At 35.7% G+C, this 24955-nt stretch overlaps 1 protein-coding gene and 2 pseudogenes across 2 annotated transcripts in view; 1 reads left to right on the forward strand and 2 right to left on the reverse strand.

Annotated features, from left to right (window-relative positions):
* The window catches only part of LOC125844478 (uncharacterized), a 98094-nt gene that overhangs the window by 38123 nt on the left and 35016 nt on the right, over nt 1–24955 (forward strand). The window lies entirely within an intron of this gene.
* Nucleotides 1634–24955, reverse strand: part of LOC125844184 (putative disease resistance RPP13-like protein 1) — an 85018-nt pseudogene continuing 61696 nt past the window's right edge.
* On the reverse strand, nt 16018–19864 carry LOC125844183 (putative disease resistance RPP13-like protein 1; annotated as a pseudogene). Its single transcript, XR_007444115.1, has one exon. The product of XR_007444115.1 is annotated as a putative disease resistance RPP13-like protein 1 (transcript).

Below are 24955 nucleotides of genomic sequence, written 5' to 3' on the forward strand. Positions count from 1 at the left end.
AAAAAAAAAATCATTTTTTAAAATATTATTGTGGAATTTTGAATTTAACAGAACTGAATTTCTTATTTGAATGATAACTTTACATTCTGATAAAAGATAAAATAAGTAATACATGAATAAGTAAATCATACATAATAAATCTCTGCATAAAATAATATATAGATTTCATCATAACTAATTCATATATTATTAATATATGCATCAGGTATCAAACAACTCCTTTAAGTTATATCATTATATAATTCCAAAACTGATCTCATCAAATAAATTAAAACATATCTTCATATAAAAAAGTGAAAGGAACAGAGTTAAATTTGGTATATATAACCAAAATGAGTTGCATATTAAGACATCTTCATGAATTAAAATCAATTTTTTCTCCTTTCTCGTTTTGTAGCATATTTTTTTCTTCTTTTATAAAAGTCACTACTCTTTAATTATTTTTCTCCTATAATATTTTTTTCTCTATAGCAAATTATTGATATTATTGTAGCATGCCTTTTTAATTAGCATGTCTTTTTAATTATTTTTTTCTATAGCAAATTACTGTAAGAATTTTTATTTTCAAGGAAGCAAAATTGAAATAGAACTTTTTTTTTTTTAAGTATTCATCAAAAAATTTATTCTGCACCTTTTTCAACACTAAGAATTTATCAAAACTTCTTTTTATATATATATATATATATATAAATATTTAAAAATCATTTGGATTAACTAAAAAAAAAAATATGGAATCACGAGTCTCTTCATTTTTTAATATTCCTATTTTCAATAAGTGAGGAAACAGAATCCTAAAACTAACGGGTAAAATAAATTTAGAATCCTAATTACCTTATATCACTATATTTAATATTTATATTTTATAAAATATATATAAAATAATGAGAAAAGAAATGAGTAGAATTATGTGTCAGTGTAAAAAGAATATCCACCGGCAGTCTCCTCATTTTTCAATTTAGCTTGAAAGGCTTTGCAAGAAAAATAAAAATTAAATGGGGAAGAATAAAGTTGACAAATGGCCATAACGCGGGGTGGGTGAAACAATAAATTGTGCTATGTAAATTTGTCTTCGTGTGACTTATAGGTCATACAGATTGATCCGTGAAAGCATATATTAATTTTTGTTTTAGAATAGGCAATCTACATCACATTCCTTGATGTACAACTTTTTTACCTTTCATACTAACGCATGATGTTTTGCACACCAAACTGTCATGGCTCGATCCTCTGTGTATTGAAGCATAATGTTTTAGTGAAAAAGTTCCTTGAAGAAGAAAGTTAGCAGTTCTAGTATATGTTTTTGGAGATAATAATAATAGGTATGTATAATACATTGTTATAGCAATAGTGTGTTAAACAGAAGTTACAAATCTCTAATATTTTAACTCAGTAGAATTATTTAGAAAAAGTTCAACAAAATAAATTTGTTAGAACTTTTATATTTTTTCAGTTTCAATTAAGTGTCACACTTTTTTTTTTGATCAGTCTTAAAAAAAATATTTCTTTCTATATTCAGTAAGTCTTTAAATTCCTATTTTCTACCTTGCAAGTTTAAGACTTAAAGGTCATTTGATACGAGATATTAGAGAAAATAATACATGTATTAGTTATATTATATACCTCATTTAATATTATTTTTATACATAAGAAACCATGACGTTAACATTACGAAATATTAGCACAACCTCAAGGCCAAACAAAGTCATCCTCAGCTTCTTTAAGATCTGAACATCATTTCTATGCTTTTTGAAACATCTTCAACACCTGCAAAGCAAAACAAAAAACCACAAAATAATTTTAAGAAATTAATTTGAGAAGATAAATGTTTTATATCTTCAATTACTAAAGGAACTTTACTTTACATGTTAATGCTAATTATGGGTCGTTTCGTAGTTGGTTTGGAAATGAATTATGCAAGTATTAAATTTTGAACAAGTAATAAAATTTTGATATCTAAGTAAGTGGTAAGTTATTCATGCATAAAACTAATATTGTGTTTAATTTACAATTTAGAAATTCATATAACTAATACATGTGTATTTTAATATGAGAAACTCTATATATTATATTATGCAGGATATAAGACAGAATAAGTAAAACATGCATAAATAATACATAGATTTCATTATAACTAATTTAAAAAAAGAAGCAAAATTGTCTTTTTTCTCTTTTCCAAAAAGTAAGACTTTTCACCCAAACAAAGACTATTCAATTAAATAATTGAAGCAAGAGGGGAAGGGTTCTTAATTAGGGGTGTAGAAAGGGGGGGGGGGGGCAAAGCAACCCCAGGCGGGGTATTCAAAATTAAAAGAGCTTAAAATGATAAATTTCTACCCAACGTATAATTATATTGTTAAAAGGAGCATACCATATTATAAATGTGTTTACTCTACCACCTTAAGAAGTTATTTTTATTTATAAAAATAGAAATTAATCTTAAAAATATTATTGCTAAATTTTGAATTTAACAGAACTGATTTGCTTGTTTGAATGATAACTTTACATTCTGGAAAATCTTGGTACATCTCATTATAGTGTATTAGTGCTAAATTTTGCCTACTAATTGCTACAAGATGATATACATTTTCTACTTTCTATTTTCTGTTGGAGATAAAGATACGTGAAGATAGCGCTAGAGAGAACATGTTCTCTACAATTGTAGGTATTTTTTGGAAATAGTAATAAGGGTTTGAAATAAGGGGAAAGGCTCAATATGTCGTCGAATTATTAAAAATGACTCATTTATGTCATTCGTATAAAAGTTTGACTCATCCATGATACTGTGGTTACAAAAATGATTCATTCGTGCCATTATTTTTTAACATAAAATATATTCTAGTTTTGTAAACCATTTGTGACACGTGGCACGTCACCTGATAAAAAAAACTCAATGTTTAATTAAATCAAAATTAAAATCAGATCCAAAGCACTTTAAAAAACAAGAGTGTGGAAGTGAAATTGATGAAATCTGAACAACTCTAGTGGAAACAGAACATATTTCACCCCGTTTTATGTATGTGTCTCTAAGGAAAGGTATTTATCCATTTTTTGTGGTTTCAAAAGGAAGTGGAAACGCATTTCTTAAGAATCAGTAGTCAATCCTATATTTTCAATAACGGCAGTTAACAATTGAATTCGATATCAACAATTAATACCAACGACATTTTCTATCTTTATCGCGACTTTGTATTCTTAAAAAAGAAAATATCCATGTCATTGGACGTTTCTCCTTTTCAACGTTAGATCAAATATATGCATAAACTTGGGTCAGAAAATTAATTCAGTTGAATCAGAATTAGGCAACAACTACTTAGCAAACACTTCATAAAGGCATATTATGATTTCTTATCTTCTATAGAGGCGAGACATGCATTGTAACTCAATCAGAAGACGTGTAAAACAAAAGATAGAAGAAGATTAACAGAAAAACTAAAGATTTGGATCAACAGATGCCAATCGTATGTTAAACAACTTTCGAACAATGAAAACGATATTTTCAGAAGCAATTTCCCATTTTAAGTATCTGAATACCGGTAGAAAATTGATATACTCAACATCATTACGATGAAAAGTGGGGCAAAACCAATTTAAGCACTGCAGTAAGAAAGGGAGAAGAAAAATACTTGTACCTTTAGACCTTTCTCGCACGTAAACTCCTTCCCATCAGGTGAAGCAGGAATCGAAAACTTGGGTTGAAATGGGTGTTGGGTTGAATTCTTCTACTCTGTTGATGCCTTTTGTGTCTTTTATGTCATCAGAATTGAAGGCGTGAAGCTCAAAATGGGTTCCAGAGAATATTGAAACTGTCAATTTCTCTGTTTCGCTGATTGATGACTGATGAGGGTGCCAATGAAGGAAATCTATTTCTCTGATTTATGAGAGTGCAAAGTATTACTACAAAATAAGCATCTAAGTAACTGAAACACGAGTAAATCATTATTTTGTTATCTAACCTTGAATTCATCCTGAGCAGGATATACTTTCTTGCCTTTCCGCCAGCTCTGAGTGTCACTCGAGGTTGAGTAATGGACATAATTTGAAGGAAACTTTCTAATCTACAAAATTCTCTGAATATCAAAACCAGAAAAACTAATGTAACATTCTGGATCATTGAATATCAAAAAAAAAAACTGATGTAATATAATGGAAGTAGATATTCAAAGTCGTTTTCAATATCTTGAAATTTGAAGCTTGATGTAACTCTTATCAAGGTGTTGGCTACCTGATTGAGAAAGTGAGATTGCTTTTCTTGGACCCTTTAACTATGAATTGCTATTGTGATGAATCTCCAAAGGTGATAACATCCTGTTAACATGAGTAACTTTTCCTGGATCCTTTATCTAGATTTCTTTAACAAATATAAAGACTTCATCCTGATCTAAAGATATTTCCTCGACTTCACAGAAGCAATAAATGGTACACACTGGTCAAAAAGAATTGGGATAATACATATATTTGACCTTAAACTTGGCTTCAAATTTTAACTTTGACCTCCAACTTTCATAGTGCACAAACAAGCACTTTAACTATCCAACCTTTTAATAAATAAACACGCGATTTTTGGAGCGAAGAGCGTGAAGTGCACATGCTGCCACGTGTATTATTGAGCCACTCAATGGCTGCCAACTAATTAAACACTTTACACGTCCATTTTAGAACTAAAAAAAAAAAAAAAATTAATTAAGGGTAGAGTTGTCATTTCAGCATTTTTTTCACTGTTTGTGGCTCAAAAATTATTTCTCACTCGCGCAAAATGCGTGCACATCACGCGTTTTGTTAGGTAAGACACGCGTGTTTATTTATTAAAAGGTTGGATAGTTAAAGTGTCTATTTGTGCACTTTGAAAGTTGGAGGTCAAAGTTAAAATTTGAAGCCAAGTTTAAGGTCCAATATATGTATTATGCCAAAAGAATTAACAAACAAGCAAAGAGAATTAACAAACAATCAAAATATACTAAGGAAATAGAATAACTTACATCTATAGGAGCACCACTCGTTTTAATCATTACAAGTTTTCCAATTTATGATTTGAGCAGCAATAGACGTTCCACACTGCTCAACAAGATTTCAAAAAAATAAAAGAATTGACAAAAAAGCAAAGGGAAGTAAACAAAAATAGAATGCTTCTGAGGAAAAAGAAAAACTTACATTAAAGGCATTCCTTATCGACCAGTATGGTGGGGATATGAGCAATTTCTGGCCAGTATTCCCCCTTGTCAAATTCTAGTAGTGGTGTGAGCAATGGACAGTTGTGAATATATAGTTTAGAGAAGGAAGAGGGCATCCGTTTTACTGGAAGAGATTGGAGATTAGGGCAATGGAAGATATCCAGCTGAGAGAGGGAGGAGGGCAGTGCTGATTCGGAAATTAATTGGAGATTAGGGAAATTCACGATTCGTAGACTTTGAAGCGAAGTGAGGTGCGAAAAGGAGGAAAACTGGCCTTGTTCCAGCATTGACTGAACTTGAGGTAAATTGCCCTCAATTAATAGATATTGAAGAGAGGTGAGGCTTTTGAGATGTTGGCTGCTTAATGTTTTCAGATTGGATACATCAAGACTTTGAATAGAGGAAGGCAACTCCCAATGTTCAATCTCTTCGTCACTGCCATCATGTTCTATCCCTAATTCTGTGAGACAGGGGAGTCTCTGTAAATGCCACTCCTTTCGGCCATTCACCAGTTTCGTGCAATTGTTGATCTTAAGGACTTGTAAATTGAAGGGCAATCCTCCTTCAGGAAAGGACTCTATTTATGGACAATTCTCAAGATTCATATACTTAAGAGATGGAAGGAGTTCCTGCATACGTTCTGGCAGCCACTTCAGCTTATTACAGTCACGAATATACAAACACGTCATCTGGGTCCCCCCACATGCCACCGAAAGTATTTCAATATTCTCACAATTTTGAATAGTGAGAGTTTCAGTGGCAGTAGGAATCAAAAACCTAGTAAGGTTGTGGCAACGCCCTACACTCAAATAGCGTGCTGTTGGGAGCAACTCAGGTGATATATCATCTATACAATCACATTCATCCAGTGTCAATTCCTCCAGAAACATACTCATCTCACCAACTGGCGCTTCCAATTTCAATTTCCGGCAACCAGATATGTCTATTCTCTTCAAGGTAGTGGGCAGTATGCTCAAAGGAAATGAGGTAACAGAGTTACAATCACTAATAGATAATACCTCAATCTGCTTCATTCCCTCAAGTTGGGATCTAAACAGTTCAGCATCATCAAAAACAACTCCAACCTTACGACAACCAACAACTTCAAAACTTATTAAACTTGAAAGTTGGATGGGTGTCTCCAAACTGAGTTCAGGGCAATTTATAATGAAAAGCTTCTGAAGTGTAGGAAACTCTCCACTTCCTAGTAAGTGCCATTGCTTCCACTCCGGCATATCTTCAAATCTAAGTTCCTCAAGACAGTTAAAAGGCTTTTTAGAGGATAAACTGCCATAGAATTCTTCCGTCACCTCTGTTATTCCATGCATCCCTCTAATGGAAAGGAATTTCAAACAAGGGAGTTGTCCTAGTGCTGGCAAGGAATAACAGTTCTTGCAGTTATCAATAGACAACTGTACTAGCTTAAGAAACAAAGGATCAGCTAGCCAATTGGGAAAGTTTGTCCCTCCATATCCAGTGATTTCGACTTCTTTTATGTTTTTATGTGGGCGTAGCTCATCAAGTATGTCTCTTTCTGTTTGTGAATTGTCAGCACTAATACTTTCAGTCCACGCCAAAGATAACTTCTCAACATGAGTCTTCTCCCTCATCTTTGCCTTCACAGCTTCCCTTCTATCAACCACATTTTCCAACTCTACAACTGATACAGATCCATACAAGTTATGTACTTCACCCAAATCTTCCATTCTCGAACCACCGCGACCACCTACAAGAAACTTGGCTCCCACTAGCACATGGAGACTTTTCAACCTGCTCAGATGTAGCGGCATCTTCAAGCGACAAGTGTTGCTTATGTCAAGATGACGCAAGTTAATCAACTTCTCCATCTGCAGCGGTAGCTCCTCAAGATCAGCGCAAGATGACAGGAGAAGTGTCTCTAAGTTATACAACACACAAATGGAGTCTGGCAACCTTTTAATCTTTGTCTGAGAAATATCCAAAAATCACAGGAGCTTTAATTTTATAAACAACTCATTTGGCAACTCAACAATCTCATAGCATGACAACGATAATGCCCTTAAGGATGTTAGTCTTGGCAATACGTTATGCAGCACCCTCTTGCTTAGATCAATATGGTACCAATGGAGCTGGATATTGATTGGAAGTAATGTCCTCAGCTGCTCTGATTGAAAGAATGATTTCAATTTCTCAAACTCACCATCTTGTCCTATTGAATAGGATATGTGCCGACATTGTTCCAACATATGCGATCCTTTGTTCTCTTCCAACCTTATACAAAGATTTGAAGATGCAATTTGGGCCAAATCATTGAAAAGGCATGCATTATGAATTTCTCTACGTCTCTTTCAGAAGACTCCAAGACCATTTCGAACAGTGATCTTGATCTCAACTCGAGAAAGTATTGGTTACCTGAATGAAACTGTTGTACCAGATCATTAGCAATCCACAGGTGAATAACTTGGTCTTTGCAAAATTGATAATCTTTGGGATATATTGCACAATAAGCAAAATATTGCTTCAAATGTGAAGGAAGATCATTGTAGCTCAACATCAACGCTGGTAATATACCATTCAAACAACTTGGCAGCTCCCTATTTCACTTCTTAAAATGTCTCTCCACTCATCCACCTCTGATTTGCAGCGTAAAACACCAGCAAGTGCCTTTAGAGCTAAAGGCAACCCTTTGCACTTGTCTGCAATTTGTTTTCCGATCTCTTCAAGTTCTGGATGTTCTTTAGGATCCCTGTTTTCTAGTGAATGTCGTTTGAATAGATCCCAAGAGGCTTCATCAGACAGAGTCCCCACATTGATTGCCTCACTACCCATCATCAAGGCAACACTCTCTTTACGTGTCGTCACAATGATCTTACTTCCTATATCTCCTTGTACAAAAACATTTCTCAAGTCATCCCACTCAGGATAGTTATCATTCCACACGTCATCAAGGACAACAAGAAACTTCTTCCCCTTTAAGCTTTCCTTCAATTTAACTTGTAGTTGATTAAGATTGTCATCAGCCTTCAAGTCAAATGAGCCAATTTCTTGAAGTAAACCTTTTGTTATTCTGAAAGCATCATATGCCTCAGAAACACAAAACCAAGCTTTCAAAACAAAAGGTTTCTGCACTCTCTCATCATTGTAAACCGCTTTAGCAAGTGATGTCTTACCCAGGCCGCCCATTCCAACAATAGGAACTACAGTCAGCTTTTTTCCACTTGCATCTTCAGATAATAAACGGTCTATCAGTTCCTCTATATCATTCTGCCTTCCAAAGATATCAGAATCATCAACCAAAGAAGTTGAAGGTGTTCTAGTTTCTTGTTTAGTCGAACCAAAATGCTCCTTTAAGCCAAGGTGGCCAATTTGCTTTTCCAACACCTCCGATGTTTCAATGATTTCTTCCAACTTATCCTTTATGATAAGAAAGAAATCATCACCCACGCACAGGTTGCAAATCCTCCGATGTTTCAATAGTGTTTCTGCAAGATTTTGATGTTGTCCTTCCACCTTAAGCCTCAAAGCTTCATAATTGACTTCTTCTATTAAGTTTTCAGCAGAGTCGACAGCATCTCGAAGCTCATTAAGCCAGTCGCTCACAGATGGATTTGATGCTTTCTTATTCTCTGCATCACTTAGCACAATCTGAAGACCACGCAAAGTCATTTTCAGCTTTTTTAAGAGCTGAACATGATCCTTATGCTTCCGAAACATGTTGAGCAGATCACCGTGAGGAGCAAGCCTATCAAAGAGAACATTCAAAGCTGAAGAGAGAAATGCACCACCAACTACCTCCATTTCTGAAATCTGCAAAGCAAAACAAGGGAACACAAAATGATTTTAAGAAGATAAATGTTTCAAACTTCAATTACTAACAACTTTGAATGCTAAGAGCTAAGAGTGATATGTGATCAAGAATGATTTCTCTCTCTCTCTCTCTCTTGCTTGTAATTGGTACAACTATGTTTTATCCACAGTCTGCAGCTCACAGCCATAGAAAAAAAAAAGAGTAGCAAAAAAATTGTGGAGTCTGCCAATCTGGTTTCTTGTCTGTTCATTACTTTTGCAATTCAATAATTGAAGCAAGAGGAAGGGGGTGGGGCACTCCAAAGAATGTTGTGGTGTTCTATCATAAGGTTTTCTAAAGAAATATCATATAAAATGGAACAATTTTTGTTTTGAAATTTTAATCTATGTGTGTTGATAATTTACAGTTTGCTTATGGAGTGTAAATGAATTATAAATATAATACAAAGCTAAATCGATTCTTCAAAAAATATAACACATTAGGAAAAATGCCTTCATAGTAAAAGTTACCTATGTTGCTTGGATTCTTTAAAAACATCTTTGGGTATGTATCTGATCCTCCAAAAGGTTTGCATTTTTTTAAGATCCAGCACAGGTCCGGTTAACCTTTGAAGGGTCTTAGCAACATAGGTGACAACATTCGAAAAATTTACTACTTCCTCCGTCTCATTTTATATGAGGTACTTTGACTCGGCACGGAGGTTAAGAAAGAAAGGAAGACTTTTAAAACTTGTGGTCCAAAATGAATGATAGAAATTTGTGTGACTGTAAATCATTTCATTAAGGGTAAAATAGACATTTTATAATTAAATTGTTACTTAATATAGAAATGTGTCATTCTTTTTGGGACTGACTAAAAAGGAAAGTGTGTCACATAAATTGGGACAGAGGGAGTATAATGCACTATTTATGTTTTGTTAGAAGCTGATAGATTAGATTGTAAATATACCTTTCATTGTCTAAAGAAGATGTAAAATCCGGCAATATGAAATAATTGAAGAGGCTTAGAATTGGAAATTTTCATTTTTGGAAAGAATTTAAAGTTTTGGAAATTTTGGCTAAGTATGGAAAATGTGAAATTTTGGCCAACTTTGAACAGCCATAAATTCTAGCTCAGGATGAGTTAGGTGGAATTCCAGTTATGGTTGCAAAGTTCGTGGAATGACCTTTCCAACGCCACCGAGTTTGCTGGATTCCAAGTTCGTATGAGGGAGTTATGACCTTTGAAAGTTGGGCAGTTGACAAGGAAATCCGTCCGGGAATCATTAAGGGCATTTTAGTCTTTTCCCTAGCCAATTCTTTTGAGCTCATATTGTTGTATTAGGATGATCTTTGGATCATTTTTTTGTCCCATTTTTTGAAAGAGAAAGAGTTAGGGTTCTTGAGATTGAAGAAGAGAAGAAGGAGAAGAAGAAGAAGGAGAAGAAGAAGAAGAGAAGAAAGAGGAGATTTGTCAAGACCATTGTGGGGGTGATCCCTATCAAGGTATGTGAGTTTTTTTTGTGTGGGTTGCTCCTTTCCGTCACACACACCAAGTTTATTCTATGCTTTGAGAAAAGATTGGGAATTGTTGTTGAAGTGTCGAAGTTGTTAGTTGTTGTTGATATTGTTGTTGAGGTTGTTGAAGTTATTGTTCGTTGTGAGGCTTGATTGGGTTGTGCATTAAGTTGAAACCTATTGTATGTTGAGGGGATTATGATTCTAAGAGCTATGACCCTTTAAAGGTTGATCCACCATCGATTTGCAGAAATTTCTGGGCTGTCGATCCCCATCTACGGGACTGACCTACGGACCGTAGATCGATCGACGGTCTGTACTGGTCAACCGTCAATCGGAACAGAAGTTGGTTTTTGGGGCATCGATCTACGGTCACGACCTACGGTCCGTGGCCTGACCTACGGACCGTAAGTCAGGACCGTAGGTCAACACTTAGTCATTTTCTTAAACGAATTCTGGGAAAAATCTCTGACGCAATCTACGGACCTGCAGTACGGACCGTAAGTCCATCTACGGTCCGTCGATGGCGTCCGTAAGTCCCATCTGTGTCACCAGAAATCTGAAGTCTCAGCCAAGTTTCCCCTTTTCTTTTCTCACTTTCTCATGCATGTTCCAAAGTAATTCACCTATGTTTTATAGTTGTTTTCGACGTTCCAAAGTGCGTCTAAGCGTTCAAGAATCCTTCCATAACATGTGATCGAACACCTTGAATTCATAATTCCGATTCAAGGAAAGATAGTTCCAAGTCAAGTGAAGTTTCAAGTCGAGTAAGAGTCTCAGTTTCAAGCTAAGTCGTGAGTTTAAAGTTGAGTTCTCTTTTTTTTTTTTTAAAAAAAAGAAGCTATTAGGGAACTAAGTATTCCCAAAGGAGGTTTTAAATGCTATTATATTTGAATAAGAAGGGAATCATGTTTTCTTTCCCCAAAGGAGCCTTTGGGCTAAAGTTTTGAGTAATTATCTCAATCAAAGAGAGAAGTTATTTTAAAAGCATGAGCCAAAGTATTTTTGGGAGTAGTATTGAGCACCGAATTGGGGACACGAGTTCATATTAACTCAACTCTCCATAAGAACCATGCGCCAACATGGGACTTGTCGTATCATTCTTTTAAGATGATCACGTAAGATTAGGCTAGTGGATCCACTAAGCAAAAGTAAGGTCCTATATCGATGGCAAGGTATAGGATGGTCCTTTGGCAACGTGAGGTAAAACGTTGTATCATCACTAAGGCTCGTAGTGGTGGTTGTCGGTTAAAGAACCTCCCACAAAGCTGTACTATGTTTATAAAAGAAAAGTCGAGTTTGTTATCATTTTATCCTTAACGATCTGAGTTGTTTACATTCTTTTACAAGCTTTATATGTATGGCTTGTGTCTCATTGCTTTACTTTGAGTCCAGTTATTTATATGAGTTGTTCAGAGTCAAGGTAAGTGATCTCTTGTTCTCCTTTCAAGCTTAAGTTGGGGTTCAGCTTTTCCAGCTCACATATTCGTACATTCCATGTACTGATGCCAGTTGGCCTGCATCGTCTTATGATGCAGATACAGGTACCCCGGATCAGCATCCTGCACGTCGTTGATCCAGCCGAGCACTCCAGAGTTTGTGGTGAGCCTCCTTGCATTCCGGAGGACTCAATTATTTTGTGTACTTAGTTTTGTTCTATTAGGATGTTGCGGGGTCTGTCCCCACATCCATCTCAGGATATTAGAGGCTTCGATAGACAGTTAGTCAGTCAGTCAGTCAGTCAGTTTTGAGTCTCTCATCCATGTATGCGTATATATATATGTAAATATTCTATTTTGAGACTCGAGTTGCCCTTTGGGCCATACTTTTATTAGTTAAGATGTTTATATCTTTGCATGGCATTGAGTTATTCTGTTGAGTTAAGTTTCCGCTGAGTTAAGAAAGCCGGGCCAAGGGTTCGCCTGGGGCCAGCAATGGTCTCCAGGTGCCGGTCCCGCCCAGGGTGTAGGCTCGGGGCGTGACAGAAAATATCTCTCCTATGTGCACTCAACTAATAGTTGTTACCTCATAAAGTCACTTTCTTTGTCCAAAGAAAAAAGTATTTCAATTATTTTTTATAAATATCAAATACCATACCGAATACCAAACTTGAAAAGCGTAATAACTAAGAGATAAGTCTCTAAAATTGTGATGACATAAAAAGTTGAGGTAACAAAATGGTCATTACAAAGCAAACTGATTATAAGCTGAAGTGAAATCCTAAAAACTAATCCAGCACCGAGGCAAATGACTCTGTTCCATTTGAGTCGTTATTCACAAGAGAAATTGCATAATAATATACTGTAAACTGAAGAGGCACTCTTGTGTATCGAGAAAATTCTCAAAAAATGAATATGTTTTCTGAGCCTGATTTTAATCTCCAATCTGAAAGCAGATGGACAAGAAGAGTCGATTTTTCGTCCTTTGAGGATCAGATGTTTGTATCTCAGTGTATAATACTCAGTTAAGGGAATAAATCTTGAATGTCAAGGATATCAGCTAGGACACCAGCTGATGTGGTATCATTTCCTGCTCCAGCACCTTGGATAACCAAAGGTTGTTTCTCATAACAACGGCTGTGTATCTCCACCTGCAGACAAATGAATTGCAGACGTTCAATCATCATAGTCATTCTTCGACAAAAGCAAATCATTCATGTTACTATTTTATAACCTCATAAGTGCAAGGGAAACATTTTACGATTAAGGGAGAATCGAAGACCTTAACTACATAAAGTTTTGCAGGGTGACGCCAGATGATGCGTAAAGAGTAAAGACAAAGTAAGGCGTTCGCCTAGGCATAGGTAAGGGTGTACAACAGATGTATTCATATTCTAAGAGATGAAAATTAAGTGATATCTACATCTTCTAAGTGAGAAAAATAAGCAATTCTTTGAAATCACAGCATGATGTTTTACATCACTGCACTAAATGACATCACAAAAAGGCATTAAACAATTAAAAATGTTTTACCTTGATAATCTAATAACGATGCGTATGATATGGTTGAACCTCCATAGCAATTAAAAGAAAATTCCCAACGGAAAACAAAGTAAGGGAACAAGAAGAAGAGGGACCAAAGAAACAGCAAAATGGGAGGTGAAAGTGAACAATGCATACCACATTATCACTTCCTCTTAATCTTCCCAATGCAGAATCTTTTGGAACTTCTTGGATGCCAACTTCACATCTGAAAATGTGAGATGTTCATGTCATGTACACAAAAGTGTTTTCAATAATCAATTTTTCTCCATCTATGTCATTACAAATTTATACTTCTAACTCGCTCTTTAATTGGTCGCGGACAAGAGGTGAACAGCTGACCAGATGACTAACATAAAACAGATGAACTTACAACTGGTTTGCAGATAGCTCTCAAACTTATATGTCCAAGTGGGTGAATGCTGTCATAATTTTCTAAAGCATTTGTTAAAAGGAATTGAGACTTTCTTCTAAGATAAACTTGTCTTAATTAGTAGTAATTGTTATGCTCATCACTCATCAGTACTTTAACTTGACATAACACTCCCATCAGTGAGCAAGCTTTGCTTTAAGCGTCTAGAGGCATAGTGACTTGCAAAGCGTGAAAAGAATAAAAGATCGAGTTGCCATTATCCATTGAGCAAACTAAAAATGAAATGAAAGAATTACCTCGCATCATCAATCAAGCAAACATAACGCAGAACATTCCCATTTGCAGAAGCTTGTTTAATCCTATTCTTCAATTTTCTGATCAAGTAAGGGAAGGCCAAAATCACTAGAAAGTCTTCCAGAGGCATCACATCTGGTCCCATTTCTTCAGGATACAAGCTTTCAATCTGAAAAGGGAATTGCAAATGCATCAAGGTTTCTGAAGCTAATTGAATTAGTAAAAAAACAAAGAGACATGGTGGCATGTATCTTAACCTTCATATTATCTAGGTTTAAACGTCGTCCAAGGATCTGAGCAAGAATGAGAGCCTGTTATGAAGACATCAAAACAAAATATTGTTATGAGGGATGTTCAACTTCTCAAAATTTACAGAACCAAAATGAACTATGAATGTTTCATGAAAGGTACCAATAAACCAAGATTTAACTATATCAAGTTGGATAAGATATGCTTCCCCATCACCATCAGCGAAAATGATTCTGCATAGATCACAACTTTTCTACTCCCCAAATACATCATCATCCCAAGTACAAAATAGAAACTAATACCTCAGACAAAATTCTCAATGGTTATCCATATCAAAATTAATACCACCAAAATTTTCTCTCTTTATCGTGACTTTGTATTCTTAAAAAAGAAAATACCCATATCATTCTACATTTTTCCTTTTCAACGTTAGACCAAACATATGCATAAACCTGGGTCAGAAATTAATTCAGTGAGTCTGAAGTAGTCGACATCAACTTAGCAAACACTTCAGAAAGACATTTGACAATTTATCATCTTCTATAGAATCAAGGCATGTGTTATAACCCAATCAGAAGACATGTAAAACTAAAAATAGAAGAAGATCAGCAGAAAAATAAATATTTGAATCAACAGATGCCAATCATATGTTAAACAACTTTCGAACAATGAAAACAATATTTTCAAAGCAATTTCCCACTTTAAGTGTCTGAATACCAGTAGAAAACCGATATACTCCGACATCTTTGAGATACAAGGTGGGGCAAAACCAATATAAGCGTCGTGGTGAGGAAGAAAGAAGAAAAAATATTTGTACCTTTGTTGAGATGGATGTGTGGGCACACTAGGAGTGACAGGATTAGGAATGAGGTTATCCGGGAGAAAGTGGGAGTGGCCTCTGTGGTGGACAAGTTGAGGGAAGCGAGACTGAGATGGTTTGGACATGTGAAGAGACGGAGCGCAGACGCCCCAGTGAGGAGGTGCGAGGTAATGGTGGTAGAGGGTACGCGGAGGGGTAGAGGTAGGCCCAAGAAGTATTGGGAGGAGGTGATTAGACAAGACTTGGCTATGCTTCACATTACCGAGGACATGACTCTAGATAGGAAGGAGTGGAGGTCGCGTATTAAGGTTGTAGGTTAGTAGGGCTAGCGTGTTGTCTTCCCTTGCAAGGGTATGGGTTGTTAGCGTTTGGAGTAGACCTAGCCTTATGATGTTTACTGCGTTTCACGCATCGCATTACTTTCTTGTTGTTACTGTCTCATTTGTTGATTATACGCTATCATTTGTATTGGCTGTTATGTTTTATATATATCTCTCCTGTCACTTAGATTTGTTGTTCTTGAGCTGAGGGTCTCCCGGAAACAGCCTCTCTACCTCCACGAGGTAGTGGCAAGGTCTGCGTACAATTTACCCTCCCCAGACCCCACCTAGTGGGATCTCACTGGGCATGTTGTTGTTGTTGTTGTTGTAACTTTCTTACATCTATCGGAGCCCCACTTGTTTTAATCATTAAAGGTTCTCCCAATCAACATTTATGGTTTGAGCAATAGACACTCCACACTGCTCAACAAGGTTTAAAAATGGAATAGAATTAACTAAAAAGTAAAGTGAAGTAAACAAAAAATAAAAAACTTCTGAGGGAAAAGAATAACTTACATCTGTTGGAGAGTCATTTGTTTTAATCATCACATGCATTTCCCATTGTTAAATATGATGGGAATTTGAGCAATACTTGGCCAGTATTCCCCCTTGTTAAATTCTAGTAGTGGTTTGAGCAATGGGCAGTTGTAAATTGCTAGTTTAGAGAGGGAAGAGGGCATCCCTTTTACTGGAAGGGATTGGAGATTAGGGCAATCCTTGATGATCAGTTGAGAGAGGGAGGAGGGCAGTGCTGATTCAGAAAGTGATTGGAGATTAGGGCAGTTCCTGATTCTTAGACTATGAAGCGAAGTGATGTGCCAAAGACCTAGTGAATGGAGCTCATGATGGCCCTGTAAATATAGCTCAGAAAGAGAGGAGGGAAGCTGCCCTTCTTCCATCATTGACTGAAACTGAGGTAAATTACCCAGAATATGTAGATATTGAAGAGAGGTGAGGCTTTTGAGATGTTGGCTGCTTAATGTTTTCAGATTATATACCTTGAGTGTTTGAATAGAGGAAGGCAACTCACAACTATCACCACCAACAATCTCTTCGTCACTGCCATCATGTGAGATGGTTAACTCTGTGAGACAGGGGAGTCTCTGTAAATGCCACTCCTTTCGGCCATTCACCAGTTTCGTGCAATTGTCGATCTCAAGGACTTGTAAATTGAAGGGCAATCCTCCTTCAGGAAAGGACTCTATTTCTGGACAACCCCCAAGTTGCAGTTTCTTAAGAGATGGAAGGAGTTCCTGCATACGTTCTGGCAGCCACTTCAGCTTCTTGCAGTCACTAATATTCAAATACGTCATCTGGGTCCCCCCACATGCCACCGAAAGTATTTCAACATTCTCACAATTCCAAATAAAGAGACTTTCAGTGGCAGTTGGAATCAAAAACCTAGTAAGGTTGTGGCAATCCGATACAATCAATTTGCGTGCTCTTGGGAGCAACTCAGGTGATATATCATCTATACAATCACATTCTTGCAATCTCAAATCCTCCAGAAACATACTCATCTCACCAACTGGCGGATCCAATTTCAATTTCTTGCAACCAGATATCTCTATTCTCTTCAAGGTAGTGGGCAGTATGCTAAAAGGAAAGGAGGTAACAGAGTTACAATCACGAATATATAATTCTTCAATCTGCTTCATCCCCTCATCAAAAACAACTCCAACCTTAGGACAACCAATAATTTCAAACCTCTTTAAACATAAAAGTAAAATGGGTTTCTCCAAACTGAGTTCAGGGCAATTTTTAATTTTAAGCTTCTCAAGTGTAGGGAACTCTCCATTTCCTAGTACGTGCCATTGCTTCCACTCCGACATATCTTTAAATTCAAGCTTCTCAAGACAGTTAAAAGGCTTTTTGGAGGACAAACTGCCATAGAATTCTTCCGTCACCTCTGTTATTCCATGCATCCCTCTAATAGAAAGGAATTTTAAACAAGGGAGTTGTCCTAGTGCTGGCAAAGAATAACAGTTCTTGCAGTTATCAATAGACAACTGTACTAGCTTAAGAAACAAAGGATCAGCTAGCCAATTGGGAAATTTAGTTCCTCTATATCCAGTGATTTTGACTTCTTTTATGTTTGTATGTGGGCGTAGCTCATCAAGTATGTCTCTTTCTGTTTGTGAATTGTCGGCACTACTACTTTCACTCCACTCCAAAGACAACTGCTCAACATGATTCTTCTCCCTCATCTTTGCCTTCACAGCTTCCCTTCTATCAACCACATTTTGCAGCTCTACAACTGATAGAGATCCATACAATTTCTGTGCTTCACCCAAATCTTCCATTCTCCAACCACTTAGAAGAAACTTGGCTCCCACTAACACTTGGAGGCTTTTCAACTTGCTCAGATGTAGCGGCATCTTCAAGAGACGAGTGTTGCTTATGTCAAGATGACGCAAGTTAATCAACTTCTCCATCTGCAGCGGTAGCTCCTCAAGATAATCACAAGATGACAGGAGAAGTGTCTCTAAGTTATACAACACACAAATGGAATCTGGCAACTTTTTAATCCCTTTACAAGAAAGGTCCAAAAATCTGAGGAGCTTTAATTTGATAAACAAGTCATTTGGCAACTCCTTAATCCTATAACCTGACAATGATAATGCCCTTAAGGATCTTAGTCTTGGCAGTATGTTATGCAGCACCCTCTTGCTTATTAAATATGAGTAATGGACCCGCATATTGATTGGAAGTAATGTCCTCAGCTGCTCTGATTTAAAGAGTGATTTCAATTTCTCAAAGTCACCATCATTTCCAATATAATAGGACATGTGCCGACATTGTTCCAACATATGCGATCCTTTGTTCTCTTCTAACCTTATACAAAGATTTGAAGATGCAATTTGGGCCAAATCACTGACAAGGTCATGCATTAAGAATCCCTCCGGTTTCCATTCAGACTCTGGGACCCTTTCGAACAATGATCTTGATCTCAACTCAAGAAAGTATTGGTTACCTGAATGCAACTGCTGTACAAGACCATTAGCAATCCACAGGTGAATAACTTGGTCTTTGCAAAAGAGATAATCTTTGGGATATATTGCACAATAAGCAAAACATTGCTTCAAATGTGCAGGAAGATCATTGTAGCTCAACATCAGCGCTGGTAATATACCATTCGAACAATGGACAGCTCCCATATTTCACTTCTTAAAATGTCTCTCCACTCAACCACCTCTGATTTGCCGCGTAAAATACCAGCAAGTGCTTTTAGAGCTAAAGGCAACCCTTTACACTTGTCTGCAATTTGTTTTCCAACCTCTTCAAATTTTGGATGTTCCTCAGGATCCCTATTTTCTAGTGAATGTCGTTTGAATAGAGCCCAAGAGTCTTCACTAGACAGAATTCCCATGTAGATTGCTCCACTACCCATCATCAAGGCAACACTATCTTTACGTGTCGTCACAATGATCTTACTTCCTATATCTCCTTGTAAAAAAAGATTTCTCAAGTCATCCCACTCAGGATAGTTATCATTCCACATGTCATCAAGGACAACAAGAAACCTTTTTCCATTCAGCTTTTCCTTCAATTTGACTAGTAGCTGATTAAGATTGTCATCAACCTTCAAGTCAGTTGAGCCAGTTTCTTGAAGTAACCCTTTTGTTATTCTGAAAGCATCATATGCCTCAGAAACACAAAACCAAGCTTTCAAACCAAAATGTTTCTTCACTCTCTCATCATTGTAAACCGCTTTAGCAAGTGTTGTCTTACCCAGGCCGCCCATTCCAACAATAGGAACTACAGCCAGATTTTTTCCCTTTGTATCCATAGACAACAAACGGCCAATCAAATTCTCTATTTCATTCTGCCTTCCAAAGATACCAGCATCATCAACCAAAGAAGTTGAAGGTGTTCTAGTTTCTTGTTTAGTCGAAACAAAATGCTCCTTTAAGCCAAGGCGACCAATTTGCTTTTCCAACACCTCCAATGTTTCAATGGTTTCTTCCAACTTATCCTTTATGTTACGAAAAAAATCATCACTCAAGCACAGGTTGAGGTCACTTACTTGCTGGTCGCTTGTTTCTGCAAGATTTTGATGTTGACCTTCCACCTTAAGCCTCAAAGATTCATAATTAACTTCTTCTATTAAGTTTTCAGCAGAGTCGACAGCATCTCGAAGCTCATTAAGCCAGTCGCTCACAGATGGATTTGATGCTTTCTTATTCTCTGCATCACTTAGCACAATCTGAAGACCACGCAAAGTCATTTTCAGCTTCTTTAAGAGCTGAACATGATCCTTATGCTTCCGAAACATGTTGAGGAGATCACCGTGAGGAGCAAGCCTATCAAAGAGAACATTCAAAGCTGAAGAGAGAAATGCACCACCAACAGCTAACCCAATCTCCATTTCTGAAATCTGCAAATCAAAACAAGGAGAACACAAAATGATTATTTAAGAATTTTGACAAAATATATCTTCAAATAGTGTCTGCAAAGAACTTTATTTTACCTGCTGAATGCTAAGAGTAATTTGCAAACAAGAAATGACCTGTGATTTCTCTCAAAACTCTCTCTCTTTTGCTAGTGCTCTTACTTGTAATTGTTACAACTGTGTTTGCAATCTGGTTTTTCATTACTTTTCCAAAAATTTTAATGATAATTTTTTTTTCTCCATATACTAAAGTTAAAATCATTTATTTAAGTATTTATATATATAATAGATATTAAATTTCTTTAATTTACCTTCTTAACGGGTATTTATTTATGTTTTAATTTTTTTAAGTGAAAATTCTAATTTCATCATTAATGAAAAAATTAAAACTTTCATATATTGCTTGTTGCAAAATTATCACGATTCACGATTCACGATCCAATCCTTTATTGCTTTGTTTTGGAAAAATAATACAGCAAAAGGAGTACGTCATTTTGAAATGACGAGCTTTCTCTAGATCTGATTGGTAGTAGGTAAGATTCAAATAATTTGAGCTTAGAATATTTTATAGTTTTTATTGAAATTTGTACTAACTTTGAGGTGTAAAAATTAGCATTTAAAGCTTGTGACAGTCCCTTAATTATTTTACTTAAAAATATTCCCTCCGTTTATTTTATTTATCCAAATTTAACTTGGTATACTCGTTAAAAACAAATATGAATAACAAAAAAATACTTTGTTATTTTAATTCAATAGGCGGATTCATTACTTGTAAATCTATAACAATCCAATAAATTGTGTAGTAATATGGTACTATTCCATCTAAAAATTTAAATTATCAGAAAGATATACTTATTTATTAATTTCATATTTAAAATACATCTCCACTTGTACAATATATATATATATATATATATATTTTATTTTTTAATTTATTTATTTATTTTTATTTATTTTTTTGAGTCAAATATATACATACCATATACATCTATACTATGATCTTTTACAAATGTTATGGGTACAAAACCACTGGGCTTAGATCATATAACGGCCCAAATGGTAGTTTAACATATTTTGTTACACAGGGACCCAACTATTGGGCTGCCCAAGCTGGAATTTTCCACTCGATGAGTCACAAAAATGATTATTTAACTACCAGACTTGTTCTTCATATAGATTAGTCTTTAACTAAAAAAAGAATATGGAATCACGTGTCTCTTCATTTTTTAATATTCCTATTTTCAATAAGTGAGGAAACAGAATCCTAAAACTAACGGGTAAAATAAATTTAGAATCCTAATTACCCTATATTACTATATTTAATATTTATATTTTATAAAATATAAATTAAAAAAATGAGAAAAGAAATGAGTAGAATTATGTGCCAGTGTAAAAAGAACATCCACGGGCGGTCTCCTCATTTTTCAATTTAACTTGAAAGGCTTTGAAAAAAAAAAAAAACTAAATGGGGAAGAAAAAAGTTGACAAATGGTAATAAAGCGGGGTGGGTGAAACAATAAATTGTGCTATGTAAATTTGTTTTGGTGTGACTTATACATCATACAGATTTGACCCGTGAAAGCAGATACTAATTTTTGTTTTAGGTTATGTTGTCTACATCACATTCCTTGAGATACAACCTTTTTACGCGAAATATTTTGTACACCGAATTGTCATCGCCCGATCCTCTAGGTATTGAAGCACAATGTTTTAGTGACAAAGTTCTTTGAAGAAGCAAGTTAGCAGTTCTAGTATGTGTTTTTGGAGATAATAATAGGTATGTATAATATATTGTTATAGTAATAGTGTGTTAACACAAGTTACAAATCTCTAATAATAAATATTCAACGAAATAAATTTGTTAGAACTTTATATTTTTTCAGTTTTAATTTAAGCGTCATACTTTTCTTTTGACTTGTCATATTATTCAGTAAGTCTTTAAATTCCTATTTTCTGCCTTGCAAGTTTAAGACTTAGAGGTCATTTGATACGAGATATTATAGAAAATAATACATGTATTAGTTATAGTATATACCTTATTTAATATTATTTTTATACATAGGAAACCATGATGTTAACATTACGAAATATTAGCACAGCCTCAAGACCAAACAAATGTTGCCAATCTGTGTTTAAAACAGAATTACTGATTCCAATAAACTTTGCAGAAACACGAAGTAACCAAAGTTTTTAATGAACCAGTAAGAACAGAAGAACATAAATTAATTCAGAACAACTAAAATCTGTAAAACATATCAGAACCTGGAAAAAGATAGAATGAAAAAGATCAAGCCCACTGAATGCACAGTGTCCCTTTAAGGAAATTATTCCCCTCTAGTATCCGAGGTTAGATTTGGAATATGTCCTCCCAGGATAGAATGATCTCAATCACCAGTGTATTGATACCCAAAACTCTAGTGTCAGCGAACCACTCAACAGTAGTAAAGTATACGAAGAAACTTTGTGCAGAAGAAGAAGAAATTAGAAAAATTCGTAAGGAAAAAATCTGAAGAATCAATGTATTTATAGGCAAGAGGAACTGGTTCCGAAAGGTTGCAACCATTTCAACATCCACACGACCATTCATGAAAGTTTGCAACCTTTCAAACGGTCATGGTTGTTCCTGAAAGTTGCAACCTTTCAGAACAGTCACTTCCAACGGCGAAAAATTTAAATAAAATGGGTCGCACGCGGATCCGAGTCAGGTCGGTCAATTAAATGGATAATCAAAACATTTTGGTTAATTAACTAATTAATTGAAACGTAATTATAAAACAAACTTTGTCCAAAAAATAATCTCTCGATTGATCATTTTCCAAAGCCAAAGCCAAAGCCGAGCCGAGCGAGCCACGACGATGGCGCGAGGGGAGTCCCTCTTTCCAACCCTTTTAACAATTAATAAGAGTGTTTCTATATTTAAACTCTTCTATTTTTGTTTCCACCACCGATGAGGGAGAAATGCCTTTTCACTAAAGCATAAAAGGATTTTTCAAGTTCACAACTTTCCAAGTTCCTCTCTTTTCATCTTCCCTCTATTTCCCATTAACTCTTGCTACATACCCAACAATCCCCCACATGAATGGGGAATGGTTATAACATAAGGAATGCTCGGACGAGTGTGTACTTTACAAGCAATGATCAATTGCAACTGGATAAGTAGGTTTCCCCTTGGATTTTCTGTATTGAACACATGTCGGATATACTTGGTCAATCGGTAGATACGATATCTTTGAACCGTCGAACTTTGGTGTATACCTAGACAACCATATGTCACACAATTAAACCTTTACCGTTTAAGGTTCTTACGGTTGTGTTCGTTTCAGCCATGAACACCTCCTGGTTTCATAAGTGTATAGAGAATAGGCTTTTGACATAAAATTCTCTTTGAAGCGGCTTACACTTCACACTCACATAGGTGATTTCTAATTGTGTCATCTCGTAGGTACACTATTTGGTCAAATCTGTCAAACTTAGCAAATCATTAAAAAATCTAAGCTTTATTAACTCATTAACAAGCCTTAAAGGCTTAACCTTGTTCATGAACATTGTCTTCATCATGAGAATGGATTGAGTTGATTGACAATGTCGAACCATCAGTCACAACTTTGTTTTTCTCCTTAAATCTAGCTCTTGAGATCTCCATCCTGCTAGATAGAGTTACCGCCATGCTGACTCGTCCTAAGCCGTAAATCCATTCCTTTAGATGATCTTTCAAATGCCTCTTTCACTAGGATCTGACAATTATCGCTTGACTTCACATAGTCAATTGTGATAATTCCACTAGAGAGCAGTTGTCTTACGGTGTTACGTCTCTGTCGTATATGATGAGACTTTCCGTTGTACATGACGTTTCATCCCTACCTATTGTTGCTTGCCTATCACAATGTATGCAAATAGGTCCCACAGGTTTGGGCCAGAATGGAATATCCTCTAAGAAATTCCAGAGCCATTCAGCTTCTTCACCAACCTTATCTAAAGCAATAAATTCAGATTCCATTGTGGAGTGAGCGATACATGTCTATTTTGACGATTTCCAAGAGACTGCTCTTCCACCAAGTGTAACACATAACCACTTGTGGATTTTACTTCATTTGACCCGGTGATTCAATTTGCATCACTATATCCTTCAATCATATGAGAATATTTATTATAATGCAAAGCATAGTGTTGTGTATGTTTTAGATACCCCAACACACGTTTTATTGCCATCCAGTGAGTTTGATTCGGATTACTAGTGAATTGACTCAGTTTGCTAATAGTACATGTTATATCTAGTCGCGTACAATTCATAATATATATCAAACTTCCCAATACTCTGCATATTCCAATTGAGAGTCACTTTCACCTACATTCTTTTGAAATGTAAAGCTTAAATCAATTGGAGTTTTGACAATATTGAAATTCAAGTACTTGAACGTATCCAATACTCTTTCAATATAATGAGATTGAGATAATGCTAGTCCCTGAGGAGTTTTGAGAATCTTGATCCCTAAGATCAAATCAGCAACTCCTAAGTCCTTCATATCGAACTTGCTGGACATCATGCGCTTAGTAGTATTTATATCGTCAGTATCTTTACTCATTATTAACATGTCATCAACATACAGACAAATAATGACTTCATAATTCAGAACGTTTTTAATGTAAACACACTTATCACCTTCGTTAATCTTGAATCCATTTACCAACATTATTTGGTCAAATTTAGCATGCCATTGTTTAGGTGCTTGCTTGAGCCCATAAAACGACTTTACAAGTCTGCACACTTTCTCTTATTTACGAGGAACCACAAACCCTTCAGGTTGTTCCATGTAAATTTCTTCCTCCAACTCTCCATTTAAGAAAGTTGTCTTTACATTAATTTGGTGGATTTTAAGATCATGCACTGCCGCTAGTGCTATTAGCATCCTAATTGATGTTATCCTTGTTACTGGAGAGTATGTATCAAAGTAGTCCAGACCTTCATTTTATTTGTATCCTTTGACTACAAGTCTAGCCTTATATTTGTCAATAGTCCCATCGACTTTCATTTTCCTTTTAAAGATCCACTTTGATCCTAAAGGTTTATTTTTTG

Source organism: Solanum stenotomum, chromosome 11, assembly GCF_019186545.1.
Source record: "Solanum stenotomum isolate F172 chromosome 11, ASM1918654v1, whole genome shotgun sequence".
NCBI lineage: Eukaryota > Viridiplantae > Streptophyta > Magnoliopsida > Solanales > Solanaceae > Solanum > Solanum stenotomum.